A 12,488-nucleotide genomic window follows, 5' to 3' on the forward strand; every position below is an offset into this window, starting at 1 on the left:
AGGAAGTGCAGGAGTGGGACGGACGAGTCTTCATTGGCAAATTGTCCATGTGATTAAAGCTTCCAGGTATATTTTGACCTGAGACTCGTAATTAGTCCCCAAATCACATTCACCTGAAATGTCTGGAGAGTGAACCTTGCCAAAGGTAATTGCACAAATTCTGTGCTGGTCAAAACAGCATGACCTAGTGGACAGAACATAGGCTGGGACCCAGCTCTGCCACTTGTCTGCTGTGTGACCTTGGGCAAGTTACTTAATGTTTCTGTGCCTCAATTACCTCATCTATAAAATGGGAATTAAGACAGAGCCCCAAATGGGACATGGACTGTGTCCAACCTGTTATCTTGTATCTACCTCCATGCTTACTAGACTGTGAGCCCATTGTTGGGCAGGGATTGTCTCTATCTGTTGCCAAATTGTACATTCCAAGTGCTTAGTACAGTGCTCTGCACATAGTAAGTGCTCAATAAATACAATTAAATGAGTGAATGAATAGTACAGTGCCTGGCATATTATAAGTGCTTAACAAATACCATTTAAAAAACCAGTTATCAAAAGAAAACATGTAGTAGAAGTAGTGGCGGAGATATTTATTGAACATCTACTTGCCCAAGTAGACAAGCAACATAGCTCAGTGGAAAGAGCATGGGCTTGGGAGTCATGAGGTCATAGGTCCCGGCTCCACCCCTTCTCAGCTGTTTGACTTTAAGCAAGTCACTTAACTTCTCTGGGCCTCAGTTACCTCATCTGTAAAATGGGGATTAAGACTGTGAGCCCCACATGGGACAAACTGATCACCTCGTATCCCCCCCAGCTCTTAGAACAGTGCTTTGCACATAGTAAGCGCTTAAATGCCATCTATATATATATATATTAGTAAGTGCATCAAGTGATGCACTTACTAATACCTTGGAAAAGTACAGCAGGAGGACAAGAGATATTCCTTCCCCACAAGAAGCTTAAAATATCAAGATAGGGTAAAATATTTCTTATGAGTAGTGGAATCCAAAGATGATGGTTGTCGTGAAGATTACTTGCCTGTGAAAATGAATCTGTAGGGAAAAAAAGTACCATGTGAAAATGGTTTTGCCAGCACCCTTTCATTCATTCGTTCATTCATTCATTCATTCAATTGTATTTACTGAGCGCTTACTGTGTGCAAAACACTGTACTAAGTACTTGGGAGAGAACAGTATAACAATAAGCAGACACATCCCCTGCCCACTAACATGTCATTTAATTCAGTGCTCTGGTGAAAATGCCCCCTGTTATGCGTCTCCTAGAAGAGAATTGTTTATGATACTCTTGTTGTACTTGAAGCAGTGTTAGTTCCAAGAATTTCCTTTTGCTCATTATGCATAGGCTTTGACCCTGGGGCTTATCATTTTAGTTGATTTTGACAATTTAAAAAATCGAGACCAAAATTTTCAGTTCCCTAATGTAATAGATTATTCATTTCCTATTTCTGTTTTTTCCATTAGCTGTCCAATATGCTAAATTAAATAGTTTTCCCTCATCCAACTGGAGGTTGTTTTGCTGTTTCTCCCATTGATGCTCGATCCTTATTCTCCTGCTTTCTCCCATTTATGATCTGCCCTTAAATCAGGTCCACCATGTAAGGCCGAGGATATGCAGATGTGTTTAATTGCCATCATCTGTCCTCTGTAGAATGTTGTTCAAACTCTGACAGGGCCCATCAAATGCCCCATGGAGGGTGAGACCAGAAACAATGAAAAATTCTAAGTTACCAAGTTTCTCTTTCTCTCTCTCTCTCTAAGATGCATCTGCTAAGACGGATGCTGTTCTCTAAAGCTGGTCATGGCGTCAAAGTGGGACATATGCTAAATGAAGATGGCGGAAGGGACCATGTTAGACAGATGAAGTGTAATATTGATAGGCTATCTGACATTATCTTAGGCAAGTTGGGATGGATTATTATAAAGTTTCCCTGAGAGCTAATAGTTGCACATTTTAATTTCAGGCTTTGTCTCTGGGTTTTAACTTCTGAAGTTATCAAATAGGACACTTCTGTCACTTGGGGCTTTTGGCTTACATTTGAGACACGAATATTTAATTTCAACCAAAGTCCTTTCTCGTACTAACGTGAAAGAAAACGTTGGTCATTTCTGTGCCACCAAGCAGATTGAACAGGCAAATGCTCCAGAATGAAATCAACCCTGTGAGAAAAACCTCAATACCAGAGACAACTCAATTCTCCTGGGACATAGAATGAAGCCAAACCCCAAAGTGAACCACTGAAATCTCCCAAGAATTTCTGTGGTGATATCTTAGTCATTGTGTTTTTGTTCAGCTCTGTAGCAACTGAAGTTTGGTCACTTTTCCTCGATCTACCTTCTTATTTTAACTCCCTGATTGTTGGGGCTACCCAAGAGATGCTGCTTATGGACTGGAAATGCTATTAGTAAGAATTGTTACTTATTTATCACTGAGTCATTTTTAATCACTATATCACTTCCAGTTATTCCTTTTTACTGGTTTCCCTGTCAAGTGCTGTACTATGTTACAGCTCCTAATGTTTTACTACTAGTATAAAAGGCCTTTTAAAAGATTGTATCCCAGCCATCTTCGTGAATTGTTGGAAGGATATATCTCCAGGCAGTCTGGGATGTTTGTAGGCTAACTAGCAAAGATTAACTTCTGCAGTCAATGAGAGGATACATTTTGAGGTAAAGCCTTCTATTTTTGAAGCCAATAATTGTGAGACCATTATCCAGACCCTCCCCATTCAAAGTTTACTCAGGAAGTCTTTGACGGTGTTAGACTGCTGTTTCGATCATGAACGTAACAGGGTTAGCAGTGCCTTACCTTGAAAAGTAATGTATGGATGATTTTAAATTTTTGTTTTGATCCTCAGTTTAGAAAAAACACATTTTTAAAATATATGAGCTTTATTTTTATTCAGGAATCATGTATCTCCTCCCCTCCAGAAAAAAATGCCACTTTGAAGTGCAAATTCCAATAATGTCTCCAAATTCACTGGAATATTTGAAAAAGTGTGCTTAATTTGTCAGCCAAAGGCAAGGTTCATTTTGGGGAGTTCAAAAGCTCATTGGAGATGCTTCGTTTCATTTTGGCTACTTCCCTTATTTTCCCAAAAATAGCCGAATGAAAGAAAGCTAACATGACTTTTTTTGGTCAGAGTTTTGGGTTCTTTTTTAATTTCACTTGAATTTACCTGGGTTTTAAAGAGAATTGTTCTCATGTCAATTGAGAATGAGTTCTGTCACACAAAGAGGAGGTACGGATATGGGTATCACTCTAGATTTCATTAATTTGCCGTCAATTTTTTTTTTCACACTGTAAGCTCATCCTGTAGGCCATAAGATCCTTGTGGGCGGGGAAAGTGTCGTCCAGCTCAGTGGTATCGAACTTTCCCAAGTGCTTAGTACTGTGTTTGCACACCGTAAACACTGAGTAAATGCTACCGATTGATTTAAAAAACTGAGTCTTCAAGGTCCCATAAGAAATAAATGTTATTGTTATGTCGTGTTATAAAGCACTGTACAAAGACAGTAAAGAGATTCCTCGCAAAGACCAGAGTGACCTAGAGAACATCTTGTGGCACAGAAGGGTCTGCGGATGATTCCATGAGTCTTTTTGTTCAATCGTTTTTGCAAAAACCGGTGATTTGGCGTCAGGTTGTCTTCTGACCGTGTCTTTCTCCTGACAATATCTTTCCAAGAAGGTTTTACGTAATGTTCCAGGCTCCAGTGCCTCTTTCTCTACCGTTCTTGGACTTATAAGAGCAGTCATGGGGACAGCATCGCACCATTCCTGTCCTGAAGAGGGCTCTCTTAGACCATATTTTCCCTGGCCAAGCTCCTTTTCAAATCAGAACATGCTGGAAGGGGGAAGGGAATCACCTTATAATGCATCCAACAGTCTGGTCTTAGTCTGGTAAACAGACTAGGAATTGTGGACAAGTTCTTTTCCTGGGCTTTGCACCAAGCATGAGATCAGATGACTCAGTCCGGACTCATTATTTTAATAGCCTAGAGCTAGTTCACATAGCAGCAGGAGTCCACAAAAAAGGCATTTAATTGTTGAAACTGAAACTGGTACATTGTAACTACAGATTATAGTATTCAGATTTTTAGTAATTCAAGTCATTTATAAAGCTTTTGCATGAGTAAATACAAAGTCGAAATGCTGATATTGCTATAAAAAGCAAATAAAGCATATTTTCGCACATTAAGTCTCAATTAAGTAGCGTGATTTCACTTAGCAAATTTAAAACAGGCAGGTGATATTTGCCAACATTACTACAGCTGTGTTTTACATTAGGAAATTAATTAAAACAGTCATGTATACTTTTTTCCACTTACAAGTTTTAGACTTTTCTGAATTACACCATATATTTTCCCTTCACTCACTGTGTTATGGTACATTTGTAATCTAAGTTAGCAAGCTATGTCTTATTTTGTTGGGGGGTTTTAACCTAATGAAAAGCTTGCAGTGTGCCATAATGCTACTGAAGTAGATCAAACAGTTCCAGAGGAACTTCCTGCTGTCTGCCTAAGAGGGAGTGCATTCTTAGTTTTTCAGATGTCATTCTTTCCCTTTTTCATCATAGCAGGATTTCACTTTCTCACATCACTTTATAGTATATTCCAATAATTCCAGAATGTGAGGTGATGCAGAGGAAATGAGGTAGATGCTGTTTTGGAAGTTGCTAGATAAGGCATATTTATGACTTTGAATAGTTTATTACTGAATTGTAAATTGTTTTAACCTCAATTATTCTATATCTAAAGCAAACGATAAAATTTCCAAATTATTTGGACTGGGTTTAATATATCAGAGCTGAGTAATGACTTGAAAGTCATTATGCAAATAGTAAGCATAGTTTACTAATTATTTATGTTTTTCTCTTATAATAGGCTTTTAAAGATCAAAATTATTGACCCTAGGTGCATTTATTCCAAAATGAATCTTAGGTCATATAAAAGATAGGTGCTTAGAATTGTATGTTCTTGCATTTATTATGTAGAATCACTTTGGTCCCATTTTCTAAATATTTTTAAAGCAAGCACTGCTTCTTCAAGTACGCTGGTGTTGGGGTCTAAATTGATTTTGGATGTAAAGGTGAATGGCAGCCTTGGGGAAAGTGTTCATAAACTCAGAGCTTCTAAGATCGAGTTGCTGAACACTGTAGTATTCAAGAATTTAAGGAGTTCAAGAAAATGAACTTAAATAAGCTTAGGAAAATAGCAGGGTCGCTGGGGAAGAAAATTAAACATAGTTCAACACAGCTGATCATCCCTAAAAGAAACTATTGGAGGGCTAAAGGAAAGCTGAAAGCTGACATTAGTGTTGTTGTCAGTGAGCTAACACTAAACAGGTTTGGCTGCCACTTAAAGATGAATATCCTAGAGAAGCAGCATGGCCTAATGGATAGAGCACGGGCCTGAGATTCAGAAGGACTTGGGTTTTAATCCCATCTCCACTGTTTGTCTGCAGTGTGACCAAGGGCTTAACTTCTCTGTGCCTCAGTTGCCTCATCTGTAAAATGGATTAAAACTGTGATCGCCAATTGGGACATGGACTGTGTCCAACCTGATTAGCTTGTATTTACCCCAGCGCTAGCCTCGTGGAGTGCCTGGCATTTAGTAAGCACTTAACAAATATCTTCAAAAAAATCTCAAGATTACTAATGTTGACTTAGGTGACTTGCATTGAAGGGGTCTTGTCAGATTCATTATCATCAGATCATAACTGTAGCTCTAGACTGTAAACTCCTTGTGGGCAGAGAATGTGTAGCTCAACTCTGTAAGGTGCTTGGGAGAGAACAGTACAGTACATTGCTTGGCCCAAGGTAAGCGATTAATAAATTCCATTGATGGATTGGTTGTGTATTACTAGGTCTGCACTTTTTCAGCCTACTCTACGCAGCCATGCTTGGCAATGCTACAGGGAATCTGGAAGCTGGCTTGAGAATATAACTCAATACTTAGTACAGTGCATTGCAGTCAGCTCAGTAAAGACCATTACTCCCACTTCATTTATCTCAGACTAAGGGACAGCTTCAAAATCTTTTACGGAGTCAAAGAGGGAACTGCTATATCGTGGCGGGTACTTCTTTAGGAGCGAACACCGAAGAAGGCAGGAAGGAGATTTTCAGAACCAGAAAAGCATCTTAGATTGACAGCCTAAAGGAACCTATATCATGTACCAGCAACCTTTTCACTATGAAAGCTGTCACAGAATTCTTTCATCTGGAAGATCCCATTGTCCTATGCCATTAGGGTATAGTTACAAAACTACATGAAGAAGACCAGCATGGCCCTTGGGCAGGAAGACTGTACTGCAATTATGACAACCAGCTGTAAACCATATTGAAAGTTTAGAGAATTGTGTTGTCCAACCATTGCCTATGGCTGTGATACTTGAGCTTTATACCATAGAATGCCACATTCAACTATGGAGCAGACCGAATCAAAGCAATGAGGTCTCAAAGAGTAATCAGGCCACCTCGGAGGCTTGCAGGAAGCCATTTTAGAGCCTCTAAAGAGCTCTTCACTCTTGCTCTCTGGACTAGATGATAAGGATCTTTTCCTGAGCCTCCTGATAATTCCTGAGTGCCAAGTGTTCTCTCCTAAGCCCTTCCCTTCCACCATTTCCCATTAGCCTACTGCCTGCCCTTTTTTCTGGCTTGCTAATTTCACTCTCATTTGTTGCCTAACCTCAGAGCTACAAGTTGACTGTCCTGTTCTCCTGCTACTTTCTATGACTTCAGCCCATTGTTTATCCTGCCATGCTTGTCCCAGGTCCTTACCTCCACTTGTCGAGGCCATTTTAACTGTACCTTGCCCAGACCTCAGAATGGCTTTCCTCATCAGTCTGACCATATTCCAGGTCTGTCTCTGCCCAAGCCATCATTGTCTTTTGCTTCAGCTCTGGCTTCTACTAATGTCCCAGTGCACTGCCTGTGATAGGCCACCAGAATCAAGCAGTGCTTTAGTATCACACAATACTTGATCACCTATTTAGTTATAGTCAAAGCATTCCAAGTTGAATTTCATTTTCATTTCTGTAACTAGTCCTTTATATGCAGAGTAGCTGGCATTGCAAAATCTCTTTTAGGTGCCACAAGTGTTCAACTGAGCATCTATTAGGAGAATTCCTTTGCCCAGACGTTCAAGGGAACGCTTAGTGGTTGTCAAAGAGTTAATAAGTCCTTAGTAGAATTAATTCACAATATTTAGACACTGGTATTTTACTTAAACCACATCTTTATAATGTTAATTTTATGTCAATGCCAAAACCAAATTTCCTATCTTTGCAACTAAAAGAGACTAACATCTACAATAGACATGCTATTTAAACTTGGATTCTGAAGTAATTCATGGATTAATTTCTCAGGCCAGATTATAGATCATTTTCTTGCACACCTGGACATTAAGAAATGCATTCCTGAAATCTGCTGTGGTGAATTTCATTTACCTGGCCCAGAGAAAGTTCTGATTGTACTTTAGGTCACAGCTGCCAACTTTTCATTTGGAGTACTGGGGCCTACTTGTGTGGCAATTTTGGAGAGTGGGGTGGAGGACCTATGAGGGACTGTTTCTTGAGAAAGCTGAAATCCAGTCAGCCAGTCGTATTTAATTTACTGTGTGCAGAGCACTGTATTAAGCACTTGGGAGAGTACAATATAACAGACACATTCCCTGCCCACCATGATCTTACAGTCTAGAAGGGGAGATGGATATTAAAGTAAATAAATAAAATTACAGATATGTACATAAGTGCTGGGGGGGCTGGTCCCTGGGATTTATCCTTAGGGTGGCCTCAGATGTCATTCAAGAATACTGGCCAGCCCTTCTCTCCCCCCACTGTCCCCACCCCACCCCCCCCACACACACACACCAGACAGAGAACGGACCAACTAAACACTGGAATGTCAGGCTTAAAACTGTGCAAATAGCTAGCCTCTTTGCACTGTCAGCTGACCTAAGAACTCAATAAGGGTAGAGGCCTCCAGCCCTGGCCCAGAAACCAGTGGAAAATGGCTATGGAGTAATCAATTAATCAATGAATGGTGTTTTTTGAGCACTTACTGGGTGCAAAGCACTATCTACTGCTCTTAGGAAAGTACAGTAGAGAGTACATAGACATATATCTGCCCTTGAGGCGCTTACAGTCTATAGGAGTGCCTATGGAGGGTGCAAAGATCCCTTCACAGAGCCTCAGAAGCCCAGCAAGTGTAAAAGGGACCAACCATCAGTTGAACAATCATATTTACCGAGCACTTACTGTATACAAAGCACTGTGTTAAGCACTTAGGGAGAGTACAATAAAACAGTTGGTAGACCTTGTGGATAGAGCCCAGACCCGGAAGTCGGAAGGATGTGAGTTCTAATCCCAGCTCTGCCACTGTCAGCTCTGTGACCTTGGGCAAGTCACCTAACCTCTCCAGGCCTCAGTTACCTCATCTGTAAAATGGGGATTAAGACTGTGAGCCCCATGTGGGACACAGACTCTGTCCAATCTGATTAGCTTGTGTCTACCCCTGTGGCTTAGTATAGTGCCTGGCCCATAGTAAGTGCTTAACAAATACCACAGAAAAATGTGTAAATAGGCAGTAGGAACAAGAATAAAAACATGAATATTCTTGAGTAGTAATACCATGAAATGAATAATCAAAGGATAGTAAATGGAATAAGTATGCACATATGGGTAAAATTGGTGTCTCTACCGAAGGTCTATTTAGGAACACAGCCCACCAAACAATTAGCAGGGAGTCTGCCTGATTGACAGCTGCTGCTTGAGGGGACTGCCAGTCCTGGGTTTCCCCCTCACATCATTGTTTCTTCCCCCGGGCCAAGGGTCTTGCTTTGAGGAGAGGGGCACAGGTCTAAGGTGGGAACTAACTCTGAAATATACCCTTGTCAATCAAGCGTATGGGCTGACATCAGTTTCTGGGACAGGTCCAGGAATTAAATTAATGTAACACAAATACAGAAATGTTTATCTTGTGTATGCAACATCTATAATTCTACTTATTTATATTGATGCCAGTTTACTTGTTTTGATGCCTGTTTCCCCCACCTCCAAACTGTAAGCCCATTGTGGGCAGGGATTGCCTCTCTTTTTTGCTGTATCGTCCTTTCCAAACACTTAGTACAGTACTCTTGACACAGTAAGCGCTCAATAAATATAGTCGAATAAATGAATCAACACCTATGCTACCAACTTTAATTGGGCACCAAATGCCATTCCTCTTGTGCAAATCCAAGTGAAAAATTGACTTATTTTATGGAAAACATCTTTTAAAAAATTATCGTATCCAGATATGGCCGTTGTGTATTAAAATGGGGTGCTGTTTCAGCCGGCACACCATGTAGACTGTCCTTAGCAATTTAGCATGAAATGAATGAATCAATCTTATTTATCAATAATATTAATAATTATGGTATTTGTTAAGCATTTACTATGTGTCAGGCACTGTTCTAAACGCCAAGGTGGATCCAAGCAAATTCGGTTGAGTACAGTCCCTGTCCCATATGGGGCTCACAATCTCAATCCCCATTTTATAGATGAAGTAACTGAGGCAGAGAGAAGTGAAGTGACTTGCCCAAGGTCACTCAAAGCAGACAAGTGGCTGAGCGGAGATGGGTTCTAACCCATTTATTGAGTGCTTACTGAGTGCAGAGCAGTATACCAAGCGTTTGGGAGAGTACGATACGATGGAGTTGGTAGACATGTTCCCTACCCACAAGGAACTTACAGCTTAGAGAAGCTAAATAAAGCCAAAAGCCTCCTTGATGCAAAATGAATCGTTTCACCATGAAATACTTCACCTTTGTAAGGGATGTGGGTAGATTAATGAGATAGTTTGTAAAGCATTTGGAGTTCCTGGGAGGAAAGTGTTCATTTTAAAGTGTTGTTATTACTTCTCACATTTAAATGCCCATTAGAAAAAAAAAAGCTAAAGAAATAAATTCTTGGGTTTACTAATGTATAGAATGTCCATCCATTGCTCTGGTTTGTTTAGGTGGTGAACTTACAACAAGGCAGGCTTTATGTGAGTTACTGAGAGCAGTAATGAATATTTGAAAAACCAAATATGTGGGTGAATCTAGAATGAAAATTCAACACAAACATTTGTGTTTATTCATATTAAATATAGTTATGGAAAATGCTTTACAGCAAAACACTGACATTCCAATAATTTGCTTTTTGCTTCATCGTATGTTCTTTTGTGAAGCAAATTCTTTTCCTTAAGGTGATTTTTCTTAAATGTTGTGCTAAATGAAATTCCCAATGGCTTCTCAGAAACACGTGAGCTTTGCCAAAATATGAGGCGAGATGGGAGGTTTGGAAGTATAGTCATTTTGAAATGTAAATTGAACTTTCAGTTAATTTCATATCAAATTGCTTCTTCAAAAAGCATGATGTTTAGCATTATCCTGAGCTACATTGGTAAATCAAATTCACTGTGTTTAAACTTAATAGAAGGCTTATTAACCAAAATTGAGTATTAATGATAAAGTCAACATATTACTGCCCTTTTCAGTAAGATGATATTCATTATTCATTACCCAATTACTTTTGCAATAAAAAAAGAGTTATGATTTGTTTTGGTAGTATGTTATTAGATTAATGGTGTGTTTCAAATAAATGTTTAAGCGTTAATATTTCACATGAAAAGCATATCAGTAAAACTCTGCGTTTCATCTTGTCCAATGGAAGAAACCTGCTGTAAAAGAAGCAGTAAACCCTTTTTACTTTTAATTAGTGTTCAATAATGCGGTATTGTTGTGTGATTGCACTGAATGTGAAATTGAAAAAAGAGGTAGCTATCAAATCATGTACTTAGATTAATTAAGCAATAACCCATGAAGGATCTATTGTTACCAGTGGGTGATGACTGGTTTGTTAGTTAATGACCCAGAGCAAAACCCAGGCTGAGCTGAGCTCAAAGAAGGCAGTCATTAAGTACAGGAAGGATGAATTTCGAGAATGATAATTGCCGTATAAAATGGAATTTGTTTTGTCACAGCCTGTTTTGTTTCTTTTTTAATCTACCCTGGGCTGTGCATTGATGATTTTCCAGAAGCTAAAGAGCAGGAGCTCTCCTCACCCCCACGCCAGTTAGCTTTGCAAATATTCAATAATCCATAGTAAATTGGTTGTTGCTCGTAATTAACAACTGGTTTAAGGGAGAACTGCCAGGAGGGGGTTCCAGGCAAAGGTAGTTAGTGCTTTAATGATTCAGTCTCCCGTCGGGAGCGACAGGCAAACCCTCAGTCCTGAGGCTTCAGAGCCAAGAATCTGTGTGCAGGAATTGAGTGTAGTGCTGGAATTTTCGGCAGTGTCTCTGACAGCCTTGTTCCTGCCAGTTGGATTCCCTCTGGGGCCTAGAGTTCAGCGTGCGAGTAGATGTGCTGAGCACATTGGGAAGAGTCCGCAAAGGATTTTTTCATGCCAAAATGACCCCTACATGGAACCCATCTCGTGCCATATTTCTGGGTCCCTGCAGGTGGTTTCTTGAGTAAGCTGTGGTCTTTGCCACCCACAATAACCAACTTTTTTTCTGGGATCTCGATGGGTCAGTCCACTCTGTAAGTTGGACTGTCGCGGCGAGTCTTTGATCAGAAATCTGCACCTACCTCCATTGACACAATCCAGGCAGAGAGAACCTGCAACTAAAACTGGTGTCTCAATCAATCGATCATTCAGTCGTATTTATTGAGCCCTTACTGTGTGCAGAGCTGTGTACTAAGCGCTTGGGAGAGTACAATATAAGGAAGTTGGAAGACCCATTCTCTGCCCAAAACGAGCTTACAGTCCAGTGGGAAAGACAGACATTAATGTGAATAAATAAATTACAGATATGTACATAAGTGTTGTAGGGCTGAGGGAGGGGTTTATAAAGGGAGCACTGATTCTCAGGGCAGTGCTCTTTCCACTGGGCCAACAATGCTTTAATAAAATATGCATGGAGGAAAATATCCAGAAAGGGAATTGGCAAGTAAAATGGCTAGAGATACATGTATTGTCTTTTATGCCGTCGAATCGTTTCTGACCCAGAGCAACACCACGTACACGTCTTCTCTCCCAGAACGCCCCACTCTCCATCTGCAATCGTTCCGGTAGTGGATCCGTAGAGATTTCTTGGTAAAAAGATACAGAAATGGTTTACCATTGCCGCCTTCGGCGCAGTAAGCTCCAATCTCCGCCCTCGACTCTCTCCCATGCCTCTGCTGCCCAGCATGGGTGAGATTTGGCTTGTAGCAGATTTCCTTCCATTCGCTAGCCACTGCCCAAGCTATGAATGGAATGGGTAAGCCTCTGCTTGACTCTCCCTCCAGTAGCCGAGACTGGTAGAGTGCTGGAAACTCTCCAGGTGTGACCCTGAGATGGGGAGAGATACATGTGTCAGTGATGCCAATTCATTGATTAAGGCTAGGTTTTATCCTCTTTGTGGGGCACATACACACTGATGAATCTGAAGGGACCAAAGT

General features: G+C 40.4%; 1 protein-coding gene and 1 non-coding gene across 3 annotated transcripts in view; one reads left to right on the top strand and one right to left on the bottom strand.

The window, feature by feature from the left end:
• JAZF1 (JAZF zinc finger 1) overlaps positions 1 to 12,488 on the top strand; it is a 326,592-nt gene that overhangs the window by 245,070 nt on the left and 69,034 nt on the right. The window lies entirely within an intron of this gene.
• Positions 12,251 to 12,388, bottom strand: LOC114813988. Its single transcript, XR_003761732.1, has one exon. It is a non-coding gene; the product is annotated as a small nucleolar RNA SNORA7 (small nucleolar RNA).

Source organism: Ornithorhynchus anatinus, chromosome 8 (assembly GCF_004115215.2).
Source record: "Ornithorhynchus anatinus isolate Pmale09 chromosome 8, mOrnAna1.pri.v4, whole genome shotgun sequence".
NCBI classification, from domain to species: domain Eukaryota; kingdom Metazoa; phylum Chordata; class Mammalia; order Monotremata; family Ornithorhynchidae; genus Ornithorhynchus; species Ornithorhynchus anatinus.